The 24,002-nt window shown below is 58.6% G+C and overlaps 2 pseudogenes across 2 annotated transcripts; one reads left to right on the top strand and one right to left on the bottom strand.

Moving 5' to 3' along the window:
- The first annotated feature begins 907 nt into the window (after window positions 1-907).
- On the top strand, window positions 908-18,307 carry LOC100400769 (myb-binding protein 1A-like; annotated as a pseudogene). Its single transcript, XR_013528363.1, has 26 exons — window positions 908-1,164; window positions 1,320-1,415; window positions 2,439-2,522; window positions 2,621-2,695; window positions 2,804-2,911; window positions 4,660-4,835; window positions 4,994-5,161; window positions 5,290-5,407; window positions 6,808-7,102; window positions 8,012-8,124; window positions 8,786-8,909; window positions 9,120-9,287; window positions 9,374-9,473; window positions 11,788-11,884; window positions 11,992-12,143; window positions 12,421-12,507; window positions 12,589-12,740; window positions 12,830-13,000; window positions 13,097-13,254; window positions 14,493-14,702; window positions 14,843-14,968; window positions 15,056-15,124; window positions 15,610-15,723; window positions 15,911-16,033; window positions 17,002-17,138; window positions 17,305-18,307. The product of XR_013528363.1 is annotated as a myb-binding protein 1A-like (transcript).
- On the bottom strand, window positions 18,167-21,057 carry LOC128931130 (uncharacterized; annotated as a pseudogene). The gene is made up of 4 exons (XR_013528928.1): window positions 20,968-21,057; window positions 20,759-20,881; window positions 20,236-20,282; window positions 18,167-19,708 (listed from the first exon to the last, which is right to left on the bottom strand). The product of XR_013528928.1 is annotated as an uncharacterized LOC128931130 (transcript).
- Window positions 21,058-24,002: the final 2,945 nt, after the last annotated feature.

The raw sequence follows: 24,002 nt of genomic DNA, 5'->3' as shown, positions 1-24,002 counted from the left end.
GCTCTTGCTGGGTTTCCCCCAACAGCTTAACAGTTAATAGCAGCTTATTCCTTGACAAGAAAGGAAACTTTAAAAGGAACCTTTCAACTTCCCACAGGCGTATTTTTAACCGGTGATGTATTCACGTTTCAGCACTGAAAAGGCTCCCTCGGACCCCTGCATTCCCAGTTCTCTTCATAATTACGAATCTTTTTTTTTTTTTTGAGACGGACTTTCACTGTTGTTATCCAGACTGGAGTGCAATGGCACGATCTCGGCTCACCGCAACCTCCGCCTTCTGGGTTCAGGCAATTCTCCTGCCTCAGCCTCCTGAGTAGCTGGGAATACAGGCACGCGCCACCATGCCCAGCTAATTTTTATATTTTTAGTAGAGATGGGAATGGACTCGATATCTTGACCTCGTGATCCACCCGCCTCGGCTTTCCAAAGTGCTGGGATTACAGGCGTGACCACCCTGCCCGGCCTCATAATTATGATCTTTTTTGATGCACTTAGCTCCGAGTTCCTCCACGAAAGCGGCCGCTTTGTTCCAACCGCCTAGCGCTGCGCAAAGCAGGTGTCAGTAACTGTTGAATGGCTCAGGGCTCCGAGCGCAGGGTCGCCCTGGGACGAGGCGGATGATGTGCTGCACCTCAGTTGGTTTCCGAGATGGACCCTCAGAAACCGCCCCGTGGGGCTCCAAAGGGGCAGATGCCCCAGCCTCCGGGACAGAATGAACGTGAGCGAAAGGCTGGAACAACCGCGCCGGCGCAGCGAGGAACTTCCGCTCAGAGCGAGGGCGGAAATGCCGCCCCTCCTGGGTGCCCGCCCCAGCCTCGCTCCTCTTGGTTCCCCCGTCCCCTGCCCCGCCCCTCCCAGTTCCCACTCCGAGCCAACTGAAAAAAACAGTGCGCATGCGCCGGGCCCTGACCTGGAAGTGGCTGGATCCGGGGCATGCGTGTTTCCATGAGTGTGGCGGAGATGGGGAGCCAGGAACCCTCCGAGCCCCCGTCGCCGGGAGACGCGACGCAGAACAGCGCCCGGCCTGCGGACCGCCACGACCTGTTGAAACACAGCTGTGGGTTCTTGGACTTCTGGGACATTGCGAAGCCTGAGCAGGAGACGCGACTTGTGGCCGAGAAGCTGCCGGAGTATCTGCGCGCTAGGCCGAAGATGGAGCGGCGGGTTTGGGGCAGGGGCCGCGCACTTCCCGACAAGGAAGCGGCGGCGGGCCCAGGGATTTGGGATGGGGGCACGTGGTCGCGAACCTGGATGATAAGGTGCACGGGGTGTGCAGCTTCTTGTCACCGTTCAACGCGAGGGTGCGCTTGGTTCCGCAGGGGTCTGAGATGAAATACGCCCTGAAGCGGCTGATCACGGGACTCGGGGTCTGGCGAGAAACAGCCCGGCCCTGCTACAGTTTGGCCCTGGCACAGGTGAGGTGCTGTTCCTGGCAGGATCCCAGCCACGCGGGTGAAAACGGTGGGGTGTGAGGAGGGCGGGTGTCTCAGCGCGACGGAGGGGCAGCCCGACAGAGAAGTCGGGAGTGTGTTGGAGGCCAGCCTGAGGGAGCCTCCTCACATGAAGGTGGAGAAAGCGTGAGCAAGGCCTGTCTCCAAAGCAGTCCAGGCAGGGGGAGTGGGAAGCGGAGCAGGTTTTCTTTCTGGTGCTTGCGTTACCCGGCCTCTTAGGTACACTTGCTGGGAGCAGTGAGCGCTGGGTGGGGTGGGCTCCCTTAGGCCTGCAGGGCATTCAGCTGATTGGAGTAGCCCACTCTCTGAGGAGCCCTGACAAGGGGAAGAGCAGTTAAGACCCAGGCCCGCCGGATCAGCCTGAGTGGAGCTCAGACCGGGCTATGGAGAGAAGACCCAGTGGCTGAGAATTTCAGCAGAGCAATCTAGGGACTGTAGAAGGTACTTTTGTGGCTAGGAGCGGTGGTGGCTCACACCTGTAATCCCAGCACTTTGGGAGGACGAGGCGGGTGGATCACCTGAGGTCAGGAGTTCGAGACCAGCCTGGCCAACAGGTTGACAACCCATCTCTACTAAAAATACAAAAATTAGCTGGGTGTGGTGGTGCACACCTGTAATCCCCAGCTACTGTGGGTGCTGAGGCAGGAGAATTGCTTGAACCTGAGAGGTGGAGGTTGCAGTGAGCAGAGATCACGACACTGCACTCCAGTCTGGGCAATGGAGCAAGACTCCATCTCAAAAAAAAAAAAAAGAAAGCTGCCAAGGCTCAGCTCCAGTCCCAGTCCCAGAACCACTTGCAGACGGTACTTCAGAAATCCTAGCGGAGATGGGGCAGGGAGGCAAGATTCGTTTCTGAGAGCAGCTTCAGAGGCATTCATGGGGTGCGACTAGGCACCCAAGGCTTCCTGGGAGGAGTTGAAGGGGGAAGGGAGGTTGAGTTGTGAGGATGTAGTGGGCCACTTCCTGAGCCCCTCTTCCTCCTGGCAGCTGTTACAGTCTTTTGAAGACCTCCATTTGTGCAGCATCCTGCAGCAGATACAAGAAAAATATGACCTGCATCAGGTGAAGAAGGTGAGAGAGGGCCCGGGGAGGTCAGTAGCCCCGGGGGTGAGAGGCTGGGGGTGGGAAGTCCCACAGCCCCTCATGCTGTGCCTGGAATCCTTTTCTAGTCAATGGTGAGACCTGCTGTCTTTGCAGACCTGTTCAGAGTGCTCGCCCTCTTTCAGTCAGGCTGGCTGGTGAAGGTGAGAACTTTGGGAGGACGGTGGGGGTGGGGGGTGTAGGCTGGTCTTGGATGGGTGGGGGACAGTAGTGGTCCCTGCTCATACCCTCTGCCCCTTTGTGGGGACCAGGACCAGGAGGTGCTGAGGAAGTCAGTGAAGCTGCTGCAGGCCCTGGCCCAGTATCAGAACCACTTGCAGGAGCAGCCCCAGAAAGCCCTGGTGGACATTCTCTTCGAGGTATGAGCTCACCAGCCTTATGGGCTCGGGAGACACTTCCTGCTACAAAGACATCAAGAGGGCTCAGATGAGAATCAGGAACAGCACTGTTCCATAGAAATATAAAGACATATAATTTGAAGTGTTTCAGTGACTTTGTTGAAAAGGTAAAAAGAGGCCCGGCACAGTGGCTCATGCCTGTAATCTCGGTACTTTGGGAGGTGGGTGTATCACCTGAAGTCGGGAGTTTGAGACCAGCCTGACCAATATGGAGAAACCCTATCTCTACTAAAAGTATAAAAAAATTAGCCAGGCATGGTGGCATATGCCTATAATCCCAGCTACTTGGGAGGCTGAGGCAGGAGAATCGTTAGAACCCAGGAGTTGGAGGTTGTAGTGAGCCGAGATCATGCCATTGCACTCCAGCCAGCCCAAGCCATATGAGAATGAAACTCTGTCTCACAAAAAAAAAGTTAAAAAGAAACAGGTGTCATTAGTAACATTTTACATCATCTAGTATATCTAAAATATTATTTCAGTATGTATTTGTATACAAAACTGTTGAGCTGGCAGGGCACAGTGCCTCATACCTGTAATCCCAGCACTTTGGGAGAGCGAGGTGGGTCAATCACGAGGTCAGGAGTTCGAGACCAGCCTGGCCAACATGGTGAAACCCTGTCTCTACCAAAAATACAAAAAATTAGCCAGGCATGGTGGCAGGCACCTGTAGTCCCAGCTACTCAGGAGGCTGAAGCAGGAGAATCACTTGAACCCGGGAGGCAGAGGTTGTAGCAAGCTGAGATCACACCACTGCACTTCAGTCCGGGTGACAGTATGAAACTGTCTCAGAAAAAAAAAAATCGTTGAGGTATCATTACTCTTTTTTTCAGTGTGTTTCAAAATCCAGCGTGTATTTTACATGTAGGCACATCCCTGTTCAGATTTGCTGCCTTTTAGGCGCTCAGCAGCCCCGTGTGGCTAGTGCCACTCTAGAACTGAACTCGGCACATGGCAGGTATATAAAACGTTTGCTGCTGTTCTCCTGGTCAAGGCTGGTCCCTCCTGGGCCTCCACTGCCCGACTTGGGAAGGTACACCTAGGCCTTTTTGCCACTGAAGAGAAAGGCAGGGGCTGGGAAGTCCCAGACCAGGACTGCTGAGGAGTCGACCTCAGAGCCAAAAGGACCTGAATTTGAATCCCAGCTGTCTACCTAGGGCCCCTTTTGTATAAAATGGGCTAGTCCTCTGAAGTCCCAAAACCAGGAATAATTAAATGGGTAGCTCTGGCTGGGTGCCATGGCCCACACCTTTAATCCCAGAAATTTGTGAGGGTGAGGTGGGTGGATCACTTGAGGTCAGAAGTTCGAGACCACCCTGGCCAATACGGTGAAACCCCACCTCTACTAAAAATACAAAAATTAGCTGGGCATGGAGGTGTACACCTGTAATCCCAGCTGAGGTAGGGGAATCACCTCCACCAGGGAGGTGGAGGTTACGGTGAACTGAGATCACACCACTGCACTTAGCCTGGGTGGCAAAGCAAGACTCTGTCTCAAAAAAAAAAAAGGCAGGTAGTACTGGGCCAGTTAGCATCAGCAAAATGCTTGTCAAAAACCCAGCTGCCTGGGAATTTGAGTTTTTTAGCAAATGGCCTCTGATGACTCTGATGCTTGGCCAGATGGCCCTGTGTCAGGAGGCTGGCAGGTAAAAGAGGCCACACTGGGCTCACCCTGCAGAGGAAGCCACCATTTCTTACCTTTCCACCCTTAGGTCTCAGAGGCCATGTTGCAGGAGATGCTGCCAGAGGTCCTCAGCACTGACTTGGATGCGATGCTCAGCTGTCCTGAACAGCTGGGGCTCTTCCTCCTGGCCCAGCAGAAAGTTCCCTCTAGGCTCAAGAAGCTGGTGGGATCCGTCAACCTATTTTCGGATGAGAATGTTCCCAGGTGTGAGGGAGGTGGATGGATTTGCTCTCCCTGGGGCTGTGGGACTGCATCTGGCCAAGCCCAGATTGGCTGTGTAGCCTGGGGGTGCCCTGGCTACTCTTGGCACACTGGCCCTTGCTGGTGAGGCAAGCATTCCCTGAGTCCCCTGCCCCCCACAGGATGGTGAACATGCTGAAGATGGCAGTGTCCTCAGTGAAGAAGGAATGAAAGCTGCCTGCCGTCGCCCTGGAGCTGCTCTACCTGGCACTCAAGGAAGACAAGTTTCTGCAGTTCTGGAAGGGGATGGTGGAACAGGGGCTGCTGAAGCTGCAGTTCTGGCCAGCCAGGTGCGTGTGGCATGTGGCCTCTCTCGGCCCCCTTCCCTGTCTGTGAAATGGGGCTGGACTACCAGTCCTGAGGTCCGTGCCGGGGGACCAAGGGCTCTGACCATGCTCGGTCCCATAGTCCCTCTTAGCTACCTGTGTTTCTGCCTGCTGGGCACCGCCCTTCCACTGCTGACCAAGGAACAGCTGCAGCTGGTGATGCGGGGAGATGTGATCCGCCATTACATGGAGCACATGTGCATGGCCAAGGTGGGCACCGCCTGTGCAGCCCGATGCTGCTGGAAGGGCTAGGGAGGTGCTCTCCTTGCCAAGAAGGGGAGAGGGCACCTCAGGAGCCTGGCCAGAGACCTGGGTGTCTCCACTGTCTGGGTAGTGAGCTGCCTGAACCCCTTCCCCTCCGACAGATTGTTTTGAGTTGGAGTTTTCTCTTGTCACCCAGGCTGGAGGGCAATGAGGCAATCTCTGCTCACTACAATCTCCACCTCCCGGGTTCAAGCAATTATCGTGCCTCAGCCTCCTGAGTAGCTGGGATTACAGGTGCCCACCTCCACACCCAGCTAATTTTTGTATTTTCAGTAGAGACAGGGTTTTGCCATGTTGGCCAGGCTGGTCTCAAACTCCTGACTTCAGGTGATCCACCCGCCTTGGCCTCCCAAAGTGCTGGGATTACAGATGTGAGCCACTGCTCCCGGCTTCCCTCTGACAGTTGTGAAAAGGAGCGGGCCCCCACTTAGATGTTGGTAGTCAGCGGGTTGTTCAGACCACCCTCCACCCCTGCCCATGTTGCGGTGATGAGAACAGTCGTCATGACCATGTTTGAGCACTGGTGTGCCTGGTGCCCAGTCAGCGCTGCTGGGTTTACTGTTCTCGGCAGCTCATTTTATCTTTGCAGCAAGTTTCCGAGAGCTGTCATTCTGGGTGAGGGGCAGACTTGAAGCATCAGGCAGTGGTTAAGAGCCGGGGTTGGGCAGTGGTGTGCACCTGTAGTCCCAGTTACTCAGGAGGCTGAGGTGGGAGGATCACGTGAACCCAGGATTTCGAGGCTGCAGTGAGCCGTGATAGTGGCACTGCACTCCCGGGGCACAACTGGAGAAAATTAAAATGAGAAGAGCTTGGGCTGTGAGGCCAGACGTGGTCCTGCTGGGAGCCCTCTGACCCTGAGGAGTTTTATTCTAGGCATTTTTGTGTCTCACTTTACTCACCTACACAATGGCAGTAATGGCCAAGTGCAAAGGGTTGCTAAAATGCTAAGCCGCCAGACAAAAAGTGGAACACGGGTCCTGGCCCCGAGGCAGCGCATTTGAGGTGGTTGGGTTGGGTCCCAAAGATGACACAGTGAGGAATTGGTGGCGTAGGCCTTGAACCTGGGTCAGTCTGGCCTCTTAACCACTGCTCTGCCTGTGCGTTGAGCCAGGAAAACAGGCCATCCCCCTCAGCAGTGTGGCGAGAGGGGCCTTTTGGGGCCAGAGGCACTGAAGCTGGGAAAGTCAGACCCGGGGAGGCCTTGACGCCAGACAGAAGCACTGGGGTGACCAGGAATGGAGCAAGCTCAGGCTCAGCCCTGCTGTGTGCCAGGGGAGACCCTGGGCCTCTGTTTAACCCTAAAGGCTGCAAGCCTGTGGGCTCAGCACCATGCCTAACTCTTACAGCTCCCAAACCAGTTCAAGTTCACCCCGGAGATGGAGGAATACATGGGCACTTTCCTAGAGGGATGCTGGGATGACCCTGAGCAGCAGCTGGCCGTGCTGGTGGCCTTCTCCCCCACCACCAACCACGGTCTCCCAGTGGTGCCTACCTTCTGGTGGGTCGTGCGGTTCCTGAGCTCTTGGGCCCTGCAGGGCTATGTGGCCTGGCTGCAGGGCATGTTTCTCCAGCCAAACCTGGACTCCTTGATTGACTTAAGCACCAACAACTGAAGAAAGCTCAGGATGCATCACTGCACGTGTGAGTGGACCGTGCGAAGGACCCGTCGTCCTTCAGGAGTTAGCTTTTCTAGCCTGCAGAGCCCAGCGACCCTGCCCCTCACCCCCCTACCCACGGTGTCTTGGCCCTAAACCATGAGCAGAGAGAGGGAAAGCACCATAGCTCTCAAGGAAACCGAGGTCCCGCACTGGCAGTTGGGAGCGAGAGAGCTTGGTTTTCTGTCTCTGAGATCAGTTAAAGGAATGTCCTGGTTTTGATAATTTGTTTTCTTTTTTTCTTTTTTCTTCCCCCCCCCATAGAGTCTCACTAAGCTGGAGTGCTGTGGCATGTGGCATGTAATCTCAGCTCACTGCAAATTCTGCCTCCCGGGTTCAAGTGATCAAGTGAGTCTCTGCCTCAGCCTCTCCAATAGCTGGGACTACAGGCACCCACCACCATGCCCAGCTAATTTTTGTTTTTTGAGATGGAGTTTTGCTCTTGTTGCCCAGGCTGGAGTACAATGGTGTGATCTCAGCTCACTGCAACCTCTGCCTCCCTGGTTCAAGTGATTCTCCTGCCTCAGCCTCCCAAGTACCTGAAATTATAGGCATGTACCACCACGCCCAGCTAATTTTTGTATTTTTAGTAGAGATGGGGTTTCTCCATGTTGGTCAGGCTGGTCTTGAACTCTTGACATCAGGTGATCCACCCACCTTGGCCTCCCGATGTGCTGGGATTACAGGCATGAGCCACCACACCCGGCCTTAAGTTTTGTATTTTTTGTGGAGATGGGGTTTTACCATGTTGGCCAGGCTGGTCTTGAACTCCTGACCACAACCGATCCACCTGCCTCGGCCTCCAAAAGTGCTGGGATTACAGGTGTGAGCCACTGGGCACAGCCTGCTTTTGCCAGTTCTAAGTGGCTCACGTGACCTCGCCTCTGCGCCCCAGGCCTGAGCGAGCTGTGTTCTGGCTGCGGAAATGGATCATCCTCAGACTGGTGAGCCTTGTGGACAGCCTGCACCTAGGGATGGAGGAGGCCTTGACGGAGGAGGTGGCCAGGTACGAGAGGGGCTGGAGCTTCCCGTGGGCATGTGGTCGAGGAATGAGCCCCTCAACTCATTCTGGTTTGTGTCCTCTGGAGCCAGAAGCCTTTGGGTTGAGTCATCAGTGGGGAGCAGGCACAAGGGGACTTGGGAATTCCTCAGGAGCCTGTAGGGAAGAGACCCAGGAGGCACCCCAGCTGCAGGTGCCTAAGAGGTTTGGGTGTGCTGTGCGTGCCCTGCAGGGAGCCTTTGCCCATGGGTGGCATCAGGGAAGCCTGCCCCACACCTGCCTCATCTGTGTCCGAGCAGAGCCGGGTGCTCACCTCACCCTCAGTGTGCCCGGTCACAGGAGGGGGCTGCACTGGCCCCGTGTTTGCAGGAGCAGTGGCGTGACTCGGCCATAACCACACAGCCTCACATCTCTTGGTTCTTTGAGGGGGGCACTGATTCTCTCTCCCCAGCTCGGGTTGAGCCATGTTCAGCTGGGGATCCAGCCCTTCCTGGCCCAGCGACCTCCAGCCTTGCCAGTGAGGGCCCTGAGGACTGTACCGAGAGCAGAAGGGTTCAGAAGGGCTCCCCTCCTCCTGGTCTTGAACCCTGGGTGGTGCCACCAGGGGAGGGGAGCCCATGGAAACAAACGGCCGTGAACGGCACCAGCTGCTCTCCTGCCCACCCCTAATTGTGTTTGTTCACTTGTTCTTTGTCACAAAGAAGCCCACATCCCAGATCCCTGAGACAAGGCAGCAGCTCTCCCTCCCTTTGGAATGCCAGGCCCAAGAGACCGTCAGCAGCACCTTCTTCAGGTGAGCCTGAGGTAGCCTGGGAGAGGCCCAAAGGTGGAAAGGCCTTCAGGACTCCTGCTTCCTGCAGTTTCCCTATGCTGGGGACAACGGCTGAGGCCCAGGGAGTCCTAGCAGGTCCTGGAGAGTTGGGAGACCGAGCCCTGGGGAGGGCAGAGGGAGGCGGCTATATTCACTCATCAGTCTGGTGACCAAGCCCTGCCTGTCACCTAGTCTGCTGCAGACCCTCAGCACACAGTTCAAGCTGGCACCAGAGCAGACCTGGGGCGGGCAGCCCTGGACCTACCACCTGGTTCATTTCGCAGACGTGCTGCTGAATCACAGTCACAGCGTGAGCCCCGTGACACCCCTCACTGTGCAGCAGTGCCGGGCCTGGGACAGGTGCGCGGGTGGGATTTCCAGGGGGTGGGCAGGACGCTGTGGTCTGATGGCAGCCGGGGCCTGAGGATCTGCCTGGCTCCTCACAGGATGCTGCAGACTCTGAAGGAGCTGGAGGCCACCTCCTCAGAGCCCAGGGCTGCCGCCTTCCAGCACCTTCTGCTGCTTGTGGGTATCTACCTCTTCAAGGTACTGTGGCCTGGGATGGAGGGGCCGTGAGCCTGGGGTCCTGCGGCTATGAGGGCTATGGGGGGGAGCCAGGAAAGGCTTGGGGAGTTATGTTGGGAGGTTTCCTAAGCCAGCCTCATCATGGGTAGAATTATCATCCAAGGAAACGTCACTCCGGCCCCTTAGCAGGCACCAGCTGGTGTCCTGAGCTTTCCAGGCAGGCCTTCTTAATTCCCAAAACTTGAGGCAGACTCTGCTTTTCCATGTTTGACATGGGAAAACTGAGACTCAGAGGCAGAGTAGCTTGCACTGTACCCTCTGGCTGTGGGAACACCTTCTGGCCACTGGTTCTCTAGAACCACGGGGTGTCCCTCTCATTTCTTCCCATCAGGAAGCCCTGACCACATTCAGCACTCAGTATCCTGATTCCTCTTTTGTTTGTCTGTTTTTTTGTTTTTTGTATTATTTTGAGACAGAGTCTCCATCACCAGGCTGGAGTGCAGTGGTGCAATCTTGGCTCACTGCAACCTCTGACTCCCTGGTTCAAGCAATTCTCCTGCCTCAGCCTCCCCAGTAGCTGGGACTACAGGCATGCACCACCACGCCCAGCTAATTTTTTTGTATATTTAGTAGAGCTGGGGTTTCACCACATTGGCCAGGATGGTCTCAATCTCTTGACCTCGTGATCCGCCCGCCTTGGCCTCCCAAAGTGCTGGGGTTACAGGCATGAGCCACTGTGCCTGGCCGTCTGTTTGTTGAGATGGAGTCTTTTTCTGTTGCCCAGGCTGGAGTGCAGTGGTGTGATCTTGGATCACTGCAAGCACCACCTCTCTGGTTCAAGCAATTTTCCTGCCTCAGCCTCCTGAGTACCTGGGATTATAGGTGCCTGCCACTGTGCTGGCTAATTTTTGTATTTTTAGTAGTGACAGCATTTCGCCATGTTGGCCAGCCTGGTTTTGAACTCCTGACCTCAGGTAATCTGCCCACCTTGGCCTCCCAAAGTGCTGGGATTACAGGTATAAGCCACTGCGTCTGCCCTTACCCTGAGTCTTAGAGAGTTTTCTTCTCACAACATGGGAAGCTCTTATCGAGGCTGCTGGTCTTACATAGCCTGAGTAGGTGGGTCTCTCACTTGCCCGTCTGGCCTCTTGGCTGTGATGGCTTTACTTGCCAGCTTTGGTTAGTCCGAGCCCAGCCTGTGGATGAGTTGTGTGGGTAAAGTTTGCCCATGATGCCCCTTCTGAGTGTTGGAGTCAGACCTTTGATAGCAGTGGAGCCCTGCTGATTCCAAGACACACGTGGAGCCTGCAACCTTGAGGTCTCTGGTGTTGACTTGCACAGAGGAGGCTGCAGTTTGCTGTGCCCACTATCAGATAAAAGGTGCAGCTGTGGCCGGGCACAGGGACTCACACCTGTCATCCCAGCAGTTTGGGAGGCCGAGGCAGGTGAGTCACCTGAGGTCAGGAGTTTGAGACCAGCCTGGACAACATGCTGAAACCCCATCTCTACTTAAATGTAATTAGCTGGGCGTGGTGGCAGGTGCCTGTAATCCCTGCTACTCAGGAGGCTGAGGCAGGAGAATCGCTTGAAGCTGGGAGGCGGAGGTTGCAATGAGCTGAGATTGTGCCATTGCACTCCAACCTGAGTGACAGAGCAAGACTGTCTCAGAGAAAATGAATAAATGAAAAAGGTGCAGCCCAGAGGACAGGGACCTGCGTGGCACACAGCCTGGGAGCCGGGGGCAGTGACCAGGGCTTTGGGCTGCTTTTCCTACCCTGGCCTAAACGTTGCCCACTGCATTTTGAGGGAAAAGTCTGTCTTTTAGGTACCAAAGATCACACAGTTGTCAAGATGCCCTGCACAGGCACACACTCCACCACTTCAGTCCCTGGAGTCCAGGGCTGTCCCATCAGGTGAGTTCAGATATGATTAAATTAGTTGAAACTAACGACTTTCAATTCTGCCTCATGCCGAGCCAAACATGGAGGAAATCATTTAGAATTATGAATTGGGGGCTGGGGTTTGCTGGCTACTCTGGGACCCTGACCATCCTTGTCAGCTCTGTCTGTCTTGAGTGTCAAAGTGGGAGCTGGCCTCCTTTTCTGTCCCCTGCAGGTTTTCAGATCCTGTAACTGCATATTAGGTGTAAAAAGGCCCTCAGCCCTTGGTATTCTGGGGTCCAGCTGAGGTCTTCCATTCTGGATTTCGGGGTGGCTGGCTGGGGCCGGCCAGTGGCTGGGCTGTTGAAGGCTTCTGGTGCCACTGCTGCCTTTTGGCCAGCCCCTTGCCTGGCTCAGAAGGGCTGTCCGCAGTGCGTGTCCTACCCTGTCCCCAGTCCCCTACAGAGAGCTGTGACCTGCTGGGTGACATCCAGACCTACATCAGAAACAGCCTGGGAGAGAGACGCCATAGGAGCCGCACCAAGGCCATTGGTGGGTCCTTGCTTCTGGGACAGGGTGTATCCTTGGGTACGAGAGGGACTGAAGTGGTGCAGTGAGGACAACGGTCTCCTGCCTGGGCTCAATCCACCCTCTTGCAGATCCCCAGGAGCTGCCATGGGTAGAGGTGCTGGTGGAGATCCTGCTGGCCCTGCTGGCCCAGCCCAGCCACCTCATGTGTCAAGTGGCCCAGAGCATGTTCGACCACGTCTGCTCCCACCTGACCCCGCGTGCCCTACAGCTGATTCTGGATGTGAGTTGGGACCTTTGAAAATGCACTTTGTGCTGGGGCTCACTGAGCAGGGAGCTGCACCAGGTAGGAGAGCGCTTCAGCCTCCTAGCCTCCCTCCTGCCAGCCTGTGCCTGGTGGGAGGGGTCTCAATGAGGCCCTGTCCTGTCCTTGCAGGGTGTGGCCACCTCTCCTAGGCTCTGTTTTCTTCCCTGAAATGGGGACTTTTGGCCAATGGCAGGCAGGGCCTGGTCAGGAGGGCGGGGCCACAGATGGGTCAGTGGCTGGGTCTCCTCCCCAGGTGCTGAACTCGGAGACCAGTGAGGATGAGGATGACCATGTGGTGGTGATGGACAAGTCTGATGAGCAGCGGCTGAAGGTTGCAGAGGTGCTGCCAGTGCGGGCCAGGTGGGGTGGCAGGAGTGGGAAGATCGCAGAGGTGTGTGACGAGCCTGCCACCACCCCACAGGAAAAGCACGAGGATGGTGAGGAGAGCAGAGGCTCAGAGAGTGAAGATGAAAGCGATGTTGGGGAGAGCGAGGAGGAGGAGGAGCGTGACAGGATGTGGACCAGGGCTTCTGGGTACAGCTGATGAGTGTGCTGCAGGCTTCGAAGGCGCTGGTGAGCAGAGCCGGGGAGGGCTCTTGAGTCCCTATGTTGTGTGTCCACCTGCCCGAAGCCAGGCTGACTGCTGGGCCTCTGTCCCTCAGGGTGGAGTGGAAAGTGAGGATGAGGAGGAGCTGGGGGATGAGGCCATGATGGTCCTGGACCAGAACCTCGCCAGTCTCTTTGCTGAGCAGAGGCTGTGGATCCAGGCCCGGCAGGACGAGAAGAGCAAACCACAGAAGGAGAAGGTACTGCAGAGTGACTTCCAGATTTGAGTGAGCCTGGGGGCTGGTGCCTCCACCGCCTCCATCACCGCCCCCCGCCCGCCCATGCCCTGCCCCCTCCTTGCTGACAAGCTCTCCCAGCTGCAGGTGCTGGACCTGGTGGAGGTGCTGGTGACCAAGCAGCCTGAGAACGTCCTGATCCTGGAGCTGCTGGAGCCGCTGCTGGGCATCATTTGGTGCAGCCTACACAGCAGCAGCACTAAGCAGGAGCAGGACCTGCTGCACAAGACTGTGTGCATCCTCACGTGAGCACGGGGGCAAGGCTGGCGGGTTTGGCCAGCAGTCCCCAGCCCCTAGCCCCCAGGCAGAACTCCTGGCTTGCTTGTTGTACAGGAAAGAGAGAGCCAAGCTTCCAGCCTGGGCCCTAGCTTGCAGGCTCACCACTCAGCCCTAGGTCACGTGTCACTCAGTGACTCACATGGTCCTTGGTCCATCCCGGTGTTCTCCTGACATGTGCGAGTGGTGCCCTGGAGCTGGGTTCCATCCCAGCCCCTGACAGTCTCCAGTGGGGCTGTGTCGGGGTGGGTGGGGACAGTGGCACCACCTGTGGCTGGGGACACACACCCAGTCCTCGGAGGTGCAGTGTACGTGGGAGTTTGTCAGGTTGGGAGGCCTTGGGGAGTGCAGAAAGGGGAAAGAGCATCCTGATGTGAGGCGGTCAGACATCCAGCTGGGAGGTCAGGTGAGGCGTGAGGCCACAGACCCCTGTAACCTCGCAGGCCTGACCCTAGTGGGGCTGGGGCCGCAGAGGCATTTTCAGCAGGGACATTTGGCGTGGGGAAGGCTTTGGATCTGGTTTCCCTTTTTGGAAATGGCTGGCGGTGTGGAGAAGGCTTTGGGCAGGGCTGTGCTGGAGGCAGGTCTAGCAGGGAGGTGATGGCAGGCGGGGGAGAGCCAGGCAGGCGTCAGGTGCAGACCTGCCTTCAGGGCTTAGGTGCTGGGTAGTTGAAGGCCTGGGCCCCTGGGCACTGCATGGATGGTCTGCAGGGTGGGGGGCATGACTGGTGGTCATCCTCCATTCCACCCCAGGCCACACCTTCTCAGATAGTTCTGCCAGTGTGCATGGACAGTGTCACTCATTGAGCATCCTGCCTCTTGTCCCCACTCTGTCCTGGCCCTGCAGGGCCACATAGGGTTCTGAGTGCAGAACCCTTGCCTCGCTTTACAAAAGGCCTGGAGGCCACTTCCCCACGAGGGATGAGTATGGACAGGAGAGGTGTGCCAGGTGGTGGTTGGCCCTGGTGCAGCCCCCCACTTCGGGAACTGTTCTGTTCCCCCTGTGGGGTGCCCCCTTGCCCAAGCACGATGAGCTCACATAGCTCCCAAGCAAGCTGCCAGTAGCCCTGCCTTCCTCTGTGTCCTCAGTCACATCTGTCTTCCAGATCTGTTTCCTCACCTGTAAAGTGGGACTTGCTTGGTGCTGCTTGGCAGAGCAGGGTGGATTGAGATTGTTCTGACCAGCTCTTGTCCTCACCACCTGCAGCTACCACCTGTGCCGTGGCCGTATGTACTGCCACGACTTGGGTGACCGCATCGAGGCCGCCAGCCCGACTCCACCGCCCTCTACCACTTCAATGCCTCCCTCTACCTGCTCTGAGTCTTGAAGGGCGGCACTGCCGAGGGGTGCGTGCATGAGACGCAGGAGGAGCTGGAGGCTGGCACCAACCCCAGCCCCATGACCGAGAGCTCACAGGTGAGCAGGGCCTGGCCCAGGCAGAGCCCATGCACTTCACACTTCCCCAGAACTCACCCTCCACCATCCGAAGCTAGCCCAGTCTCCTCCCATCCCAGAGGCCCTCTCCTGGCCTCAGCCAGCTCTCTCACCTGGCCTAGGCTGCCGGCTGCCTGGACTTGAACTTCACGATATGCGTCTACTCATCAGTACTGAGCTCCTTCCTGACCAAGCGCCACAGCCCCCTCATGGTCCCCATGTTCCTCAGCCTCTTTTCCCGGCACCCAGTGAGTGTCAGGGCCCACCCTGCCCACTTGGGGTCCCCTCTCAGCCCCAGCCCCACCCACACCTCACAACCCTCCCTTCCCCGCCAGGTGCTCTGTAAGAGCCTGCTCCCTGTCCTGGTCTAGCATGTCACAAGCCCAGGGCGGCCCCACCAGCAGGTAAGAGACTTCCCGGCTCCCAGCCCAGGGCCCATGTGAATTAACCTGCTTAACCTGCTTCTGAGGCCCCAGAGTGCTGGCCTGGTGAACACGGGTGCAGCCGTCCCTGCCACACCGAGCATGGAGGCACTAAGGGGGCGGGGCCAGCTTCACTCCCACAGCCACCACTGCCCATCTGGCCACACAGAGGACACCGTGGTAGTGTCTGATCAGGTGCCAGGACTGCTGGGGGCAGACTGAATGAAGATGGCATTAGCCAGGAATGGGTAGGAATTGTCCTGCCTGAGGTCCCACCTCTATCCAGCTGGGAGGCCTCCATGCCCCCACCTGTACATGAAGGCACGAGAGCAGGTGGTCACAGAGTCCAGAGCAGCAGGTGGCCTTGCACGCCGCCCACATCCATGACTGGCAGGCCCCCTCACCCCCCTCAGCCTCTCATACCCAACATGCTAAGGCTCCAGGCACCCACCTTTACCCAACCACAGGCACAAGCTTGCCTGCTGCTCCAGAAGACCCTGTCCATGTGGGAGGTGAGGTCGTGCTTCCAGGACCCAGAGCGGAAGCAGCTGATCAGCCAGGTCCTGACAAAGGTCATGGAGGTAATAGCCGGGGGGCACCCTTCCTCCTGGCCTGCTCGGGATCGGTTCTCTCAGAGAGGACAAGCCAGGATTGGAGCCTGAGCCTCCCGGAGTGTGGGGGGTGGGGAGACAGGGAATTGGGATTGTCCCAGGAGATGGTCCCTGCCTCTGGGCTTTAGTCCCTGCTTGGAAACAAAGGCTTTGACAGCCCTCCAGAGTACCTCAGCCTGGCCACCCCTCCCCAGAACCTGCGCAGACCAAGGCAGAGCACCAGCAGGTGCTGTTCCCCCTGGAGCTGCTCAGTACTGTCTTCAGGACGTGTAAACACGAGGTGAGGTGGGGCCCAGCCCAGGGCAGTGTCGGGTTCCTCCTGGGGGCCTCAGGGCCTCCCGGCATCAGTGCCATTACCCAGGCCAGACCTTGGGGGTGGGGGTCATGTGGGGAAGGTTCTCAGTGCCTTGGTTGGGGCTCTGGGCTGTCATTTAGGCAGTTACAGAGCTGTGGATGGGCAAGTGACTAGGGAAGGGACTGCGCCACCCTGTCCTGCAGGGCAGGGTGCAAGGGTATGGCACTGCCATGTCCGGTGAGAAAGCTGGGAAGGGGTTGGCAGGGCTGGAGATGGTGAAGGATGGGAGAAGACTCAGGGTGGACATACGTTAGGGAGGCCATGTTTTCAGGCCTCGTGCAGGGTGTGGATGGGTGGAATGTGACATGTTGGGCAGCCACAGGGCAGGGTTGGGAGGCAGCTGTAGGTGGCCATCTCGGTCCCCTAGTCTGGCCTAGAGGGTAAGGTTTGGGAGGCCTCAGCATAAGTGCCAGTCAGCCTTTATGGAGGGAGAGCTTGCCAAGGCTACACCAGCAGGCAGAGGTGGGGCCTGGGATGGGGCCTTGCAAAACTGGGTGATAGCGACGAAGCCAGGAGATCGGGGCTCCTGGAAACCAGCAGATTCCAACAGTAACCTATTCAGGACGTGCAGGGAGGCTGGAGGAAAGGCATTGGCAGCCCCACGGTGATGGAGTGGTGGGGATGGCCCTCTTGGAGGTGGGTGCACCAGTGCCACGGTGGAGACTCAGACCAGGCCTGCAGCTGTGGGGAGGAGAACCAACACCTGGGCATGTGTTTCCTCCAATGGTGAGACAGACACGGATGCCTTAACAGGCAGAAGGAGAGGCTGAGGCCCAGGAGACTACAGGGTTTGCTGGTGAGAGAGCAATGGGGCCAAGGTGGGAAGACCACCAGGAGCCCCAGAGAGGCCTGCCCCTGTGGCCACCACCGCCCTGCCTTCCCATCCTCTGCAGAAGCTGACCTTGGACCTGACAGTGCTCTTGGGCATGCTGCAGGGGCAGCAGCAGGGCCTGAGGTAGGGGGTGCACTCCACCGGCTCCAGCCGCCTACTTGACCTCTACTGGCAGGCCATGAAAACCCTGGGAGTTCAGTAGGTACTGGGCAGGGGATGCACACTTGGGCGGGGCTAGGATCACCCTCACACTGCTGCGCACACACAGATGTGGGATCCCTGGGCCTCTGGAACCCCACGGGACCTGGGTGGAGGTGGCTGCTGCCCTCACTGGGCACCTTTTTACCGGCTTATTCCCCTTCAGGCACCCCAAGTTGGAGAAAGATACCAAGGAGATCCCCAGCGCCACCCAGAGCCCCATCAGCAGGAAGCAGAAGAAAAAGGGATTCTTGCCAGAGACAAAGAATTGCAAGAAACAGGTCAGAGGATGGCACACTTGCAGCCACCTGCGGGAGCCAGCCAGCACATGCAGCAAGAGGACAAAGGCCAAGGTCCCAGACCAGGCCAACGGGATGCCTACCACCAAGGGCCCAGTCCCTGGCGCTCCCACCCTGAGCCCCAACACCCCTGCCAAGTCCACAAAACTGCATAAGAAAAACCGGAAGCTGTCCAAGGTGAATGGAGCTCCCAGCTCCCCAATGAAGCCTGTAGGCCAAAAGCAGCACCACGAGGCCATTCCCAAAAAGGGGGTCTTGGACAAATCACCGCCATCCACACTGGCACAGAAAAAGGCAAGGTCGCCTTTAGTCATCAGGAGCCCCAGCCTGCTCCAGAGTGGGACCAAGAAGAAAACGCAGCTGAGGAAGGTGGGGAAGCTGAGTGCAGGCCACCCTCAGCCTCCATCTGCCCAAGACTCCTATTTTTCCACCATGATTTGAATATGCAAGCCATTTCTAAGGCTCTGTCCCCAGGGAGGGTGTCACTGCCTGCCCAGGCATCCTGCTCTGATAAGCACAGCCCAAGCTGTTCCTGCAGGGGTCCCAGGATGCAGAGACCCCCCTGGTTCTAGGCTGGGACTGTGGCTTCAGGGCCCTGTGGGCCAGGTCCAGGGCTCTGGGGTTCACCTGGGTGGATACAGGGTGACATGCTGGCTGCAGGCTGGGTACAGGTGTGACCATCTTTTGCACCCCCCACCCCAGGCTTTTTTGCTGAGGGAGCCACAGGGAGTGATTTAAATAGGTTTATTTCTTCATTTACAAGAGGAATATATTTGGCTTCTCTCTTAAGACTCTGAGATTCATAATCAGCAGCTCTAAAAAATAAAGGAGCAGTTTGGCTTCTGGAAGGAAGAGGAGGCAACAGTTGGACCTGATTCTTGTATGACAAGAAAACATCACTGGGGCCCTGGCTGAGGCTGGGGTGGAGGCCGGGCTTTGTGGGGTACCAGCCCACCCTTGTCAGGCCTCCCCAGGTACCCCACAGCTCCATGGGTGGGTATTCCACTAGCTTACACCCACTGAAGCCACAGCCAGCCAATAACTAAGGGATGGAAAGAGCACTGTCCAAGCCAGCTCTCAGGGTCTCCTAACTGGCCTCTTGGGCCCCAGACACCAGCACTGCCTTGATGGCAGCAAATGTGCAGGGAGTGTATGACACGGGCTAAACTCCCCCAAAGGGGTTTGGGGCTGGTGTGACATTGGCAGCTGTATCCTGGTATGCGCACAGGCATGAGTTGGGTGATCAAAGCCAGTGTGAAGGCCTGGCCCTGGGGGTCATTTGTGTGATAGGGACTGGCATCTCCCAGTGCCTCAGCCCATGCAGGAAGCTTTGTGGAGAGCTGCTTCCTCCAGCAGCAGAGCCCTGGCGGCTGCCCCATGGATTCTAGAATGGTCTCCTGGGCCCTGGCCCTGGCCAAGGCTCAGCCCAGCCTCTAGAGGGAGTGGGTTCCTGGCTTGGGGTGGTGGCAGCAAAGGGCTAGACAGCCGAAATATTCCTGGGGCCACCAGGAGCCCTGCAGAGGTTGGCTGGTGTGTGAAACCCTGAGACCACGAGGCTGGGGCCCAGGTGCTGCGCCGCTGCAGCCAGGGCCTTCACCCCTCATGATGCCAGCTTGTCAAAACAATCCCCACCTGGGAGCTCCCGCCTAGCAGCCAACCCGAGATAGACAGTGGCCTCCAGAGAGACTGGCCCAGCCAGGGGGTGCCCAGCTTCATCTCCCAGGTTGAGTCTGATGTCCCCAAGGTCAGAGGCCAGCTGAGAAGCTGCAGTCCTGCATGCTGGCCCTCACCTGGGCCTCAAAGCTGGGACTGCCTAGGCCATTCACTCTCCGTATGGCCCAGTGCCTGGTGAATCTTCAAAGCTGCAGATCGTGCTTTGCTCAGCAAGTTGCTTGGGAAAGTTGAGCCCCCTGGCCCTTTGTTCCAGGGAGGGCAGGGACTGGCCCAGGATCACATAGGCTGGTGGCAGGCCGGGCTCTCGGCAGTACCCACTTCGGGCTGCCTTCTTCCTTGGCCCCAGGGGCCCGGCAGTCCAAATCTAGGGCCAGGAATCTGTCCAACCTCATGGCTCCAACACACACAGCCTTCCAGGGTGACTGAGGACACTGCCTCTTCCTGCAGCCAGGGCCACTCAGCAGGCCCCTGCCAGAGCGGGTGGGCACCTAGCCGTGGATAACACAGAAAGCCTGTGGGCAGCCCAGGTGGTCCCGGATGCCGTAGGACACCTTCCAGACTAGGTGGGAGTGTGGTTTTTCATTGTCCCAGGGGCACCTGGGGAAAAGGGCATTAGGTCAGAAACAGGGCTCAGTGGGGCCCCCTGCCAGGCCGCCCTCCCTCCTCCCCTTGCCGTTGAAGCAGCAGGCCTCCCCCTGGGCTTGGGGCTGTGACCCTGGTTCTTGTGCTGCTGGGAAGCTCTAGCTCCCACCTGGAAGGTCTGAGGAGCCAGGCCCTGGTACATCCACGAGGAACCGGAGGGCAGAAGTCCAGATAGAGTGGGGAGTTCCAGCCAGGCCCCACCCAGCCCTAGGAAGGAAGGAAGGAAGGAAGGAAGGAAGGAAGGAGGGAAGGAGGGAAAAAGGGAGGGAGGGAGGGAGGGAGGGAGGGAGGAGGGGGGAGGGGGGAGGGAGGGAGGGAGGAGCCCTGACCCGTGGTTCCATCAGTGAATTCTGGCAACATCAGAGTCCAAGCCCAGGGTTGGTGGGAGGTGCTGGGGCAGGAGGGGACTCCAAAGGAAGAGTGCTCCCTGTCACCTAGCCTTGGCCTTCCCCCTCCCCAAGGGCTTCCCTGCCTGCACTCACCACCTCAGACTTCCACAGATGCAGGCAGCATCACCCGCTGGTTGAGCCTAGGGGAGAGACAGGCGGGGGTCAGGATGGTGCGTCAGCAGGGGCTGGGCCCGGGCACTGCTCTGGCACATCGCGTCGTGGGGGCCAGCTGACTGGAGGTGCTGGGCAGGGACTTCATCAGCCCAAGGGGGAGGTGGGAGAGCCCAGGGGTGGGGAGAGGAGTAAAGAGGAAAGGAGAAAGCAGTCAGAAGGTGAGAGGAAAAGGAAGGGGGAGGGGTCCCAGCTTTGGAAACCACCAAGTCCAAGCCTGGACCCACCAGACATCCCTGTGGCCCCGCACAGCTCCAGGCTGATGCTGGCACTGAGCCCCACAGGCGTGGGGAGGCCCAGGGATTGGACCCCAGCAACCAGGTCACCCCCTGGGTGCACCCAGGTCTCCCCTCCACCACCCCCTAGCAGGGCTCCCCAGCAGGCCTCCCCTCATCCCCACTCACTGCTGCTCAGCCTTGGCACAGTTGCTGAGGAAGAAGAGCACCATGGCGAGGAAGAACATGACCCCCAGGATGACGACAAAGGGGCAGAGCATGACCGCATAGCCCAGGCTCAGGAACTCCCAGAGCAGGGAGTCCTTGGTGCTCTGGCAGATCAGGTCTGAGATCTGTGAGGATGTGGGGGTGGGTGTCAGGGCACAGCCCCCCAAAACCCTCAGCCTCCCCAGGCCAGCCCCCTCCCAGGGTGACTCACAAAGCTGATGAGGTAGGAACTCCTGGCGTCCCCCGGCAGGTGGGAGGTGAAGCTCTGCAAGACCACAACCGTGGCATGCCAGGTGGGCATGACCACGTACTGTGGGATAGGTGGGCAGGTCATCAGCCCAAGGAGCCGGGCCCAGCCCAGCGCCTGGCACCTCCGAAGCCCCACACCCTCAGACTCAGTCCTCTCTCCCCTGGACCCTTCCCTCCTCCCCGCCAGCCTGGCCGCTTTTTCCCACCAGGCACCCCTTTCCTCCCTGAGCCCCTCCACCCACACACAGCTTCAGTCAGCCCCAGGGGCTTCCCCACGTCCAGCCCAGACCAGTGCCACCTGCCCCAGATCGAAAGCGTCATTGGCCTCAAACCTGCTGTGCCCCTTGAAACGCCCCTCAGAAATGGGAATCTTCACCTCCCTCCCAGCTACTTGCAGCAAAGGGAAGGTAATTTGGGGGCTGCCCAGCTGCCAGTCACTAGAGGCCATTAGCCCAGAGCCCTCTGAGCCTCGCAGGACCCCAGCCATCAGAAATGGCCATGCCGCCACCTTTCCTGCTCAGCTCTCACTGTTCCTGAGATCAGGCTGCCGTGGCTTCTGCCCTTGGCCCATGGTCACGGGGACACTGAGGTCCAGAGAGGTACATGTTCCAGGGGAACCTGAACCCCAGCTTGGGCCATTTGTCCTCACTCCCATCAAGCTAAAGACCCATCTTGGTTCCCCTCCCTGAGGACCAAGTAAGGCCTGACGCCTGGAAAGGGAGCTGGTGAGGCAGGCACCTGCCTGGAGGAGCCTCTGCTCACACCTATGGGCACCTCAGCACTGAATGCCAGGTACTGCTGGGCCCCAGGCCCCCATCAGACCAAGCAGGCCTGAGCCACAGGAGGCGCACTTCAAAGCTGGGCAGGCCAGAGTCAGGAGGGGCTGGGGTGGGGGTGGGACAGGCACGTTCAGCTCTGTGGGTGCCCTGAGCCCCTGTGCCCTGAGCTCCAGCTGCCTCACCTTTTCGGAGTGCCAACCTTAGTGGGCATCAGCAGCCAGCACCCATGGGCACCCCATTGCAGGAGAGGTGGGGGCGGGTGGAAAAAGGCCTGAATCTGGCCAGAGTGGCCTCGTTTCCAGCAGGAGTAAACTGACACTGATTAAACTGGGACACAATTCTCCTGGGACCCTGACCCTGCTGGCAGCTGTCAGGGGCTCCCCTGGGGGTGGTGGAGGAGGGGTCCTGGCCAGCACCAAGGGCACTTGATCTGCACAGACTCACTCCTCCCTTCATGCTGGGCCTGGACGGGGACCACAGCCCATCCCTGCCACTGCCTGGCTCTGTGCTGAGGCTCAAAGCTGCATCAGACCTCCCCACCACCACCCAGCCCATGGACCCAGGGGACAGAGAGAGACAGCCCAGGAGGCTCGGGGTGTGCAAGGCAGGCTTTCCAAAGCACAGGAGCCAGCAGGGGCCATGGAGCCTGGCAGACTGATCTCCTGGGCTGTCCCATGCTGGGCACCTGACCCCCGAGCACCCTGAAGGTCCACCCATGAGTCCTTCCTCTTTCTGCCCCAGAGCCTGCCCTGACACCTCCCAGACACACTCCCCTGTCCCCTGCTGACCCTGGCCAGGTTGATCCCTGGGCATGGGACCAAGTGTCACACCCCTGCCACCCCCAGATGGCCACGAATTCCTAGCCCCCTCCTGGCTCCTCCCAGGGTGCTCCCATCCCCACCCAGGGACACAAGCCCCTGCTCGCTGCTCAGACGGCCCTTTGTCCCCAGCAGGCTGGGCTGGAGCCCATTGTTGACCCAGTGAAGATGGCCTCTGTCCGCCAGCCCCAGCCACAAGCACTTGGGCAGGTGTGCCTGGCAGCCAGGCTGAGCAAGGAGGGGCAGAGCCCATGAACACTCAGACCCAGGGGGAGGAGTGCTGGCAGGCAGCAGTACCTCGGTGCCAACCTGGAACTGCCAGCCTCCCAGACACTAACCTGAGCCTTGAGACACCCCTCCCCACCTGGTCCCCACATCTCACTCTGCCCACCCAGCCCTCTGCTTCCTGGATCTGTCCAGACGCAGACCCCAAACTCTGATTCCCTCCCTGCCTCTGGCTTCACCTTCCTGGCAGGCCTGCCTTCCTGCCCACTCCCAACCAGCTCTCCCACCCCTTCACCCACCCTTCCCAGCTGCCCCTGTGAGGTCGAGGCCTGGGTCAGCTGTATAAGGTGATCTCTGCCTGCCTGGCTCACCATGAGGATGTCGGTGGTGATGGCCCAGTTGGAAAATAGCAGTGTCTCTCCGATGAAGATATGGATCTGCCCAGGAGAAAGCAAAGCAATCATAAGGGGACCCTCCCTCCACAGCGGCCACAGGCTGCTCCTACACACTGGCTGCTGGTGGGGAGCCCACAAAACCTCACCCCTCCTCCCAGGCCCACATCCATTCATGGGCTGTCCAGAGACTTCAAGCTATGCTCATGGCCCTGAGTCACCCAGAGGCCCCAACAGGCCAGGGATGCTCAGGGGCAGCCAGAGAACAGGAGCCTCCCTAGGGAAGGGACTGTCCCACAAGTCACAGAATTTCCCATTCTAGACCCTCCCCGTGGCCCAGGCCGAGGCCCAGCTCCCCCAGCACCCCTCCCCCACCGCACTCACATAGGCCCCTACGATGCTGCTCTTTGCAGCCACGAAGATCAGGCAGATGAAGATGGCAGAGCCCAGCATGCCCACGGCACACACCAGGGGGTCGGCCCACTGGGTCCTCAGGCAGCACCAGCACATGGCTCCCGTACCCGTGACCACACCCAGGAAGCCTGTAAAGCAGGTGATGGCCCCAAAGATGAGGCTGTGGGGACAGAGGATGGGGCATGAGTTGAGGGGGGTCAGGGCTCAGGCTGAGGGGCCCTCCTCTCTGAGGTCCCACCCTAAGGGGCCCCACCTGTCCTTGGCCCCCACAGGGCAGGCTGTTGCATGACTCTGCCATCTTCTGCACGACTTGTGCGCAGTGCAGATAGAGTGGGATCCACATGCCCAGGGCCCCCGTGTTGAAGGAGA

Source organism: Callithrix jacchus, chromosome 17, assembly GCF_049354715.1.
Source record: "Callithrix jacchus isolate 240 chromosome 17, calJac240_pri, whole genome shotgun sequence".
Lineage (NCBI taxonomy): Eukaryota > Metazoa > Chordata > Mammalia > Primates > Cebidae > Callithrix > Callithrix jacchus.
Note: the sequence above shows the minus strand (reverse complement) of the source record. Positions and strands in the feature narration are given on the sequence as shown.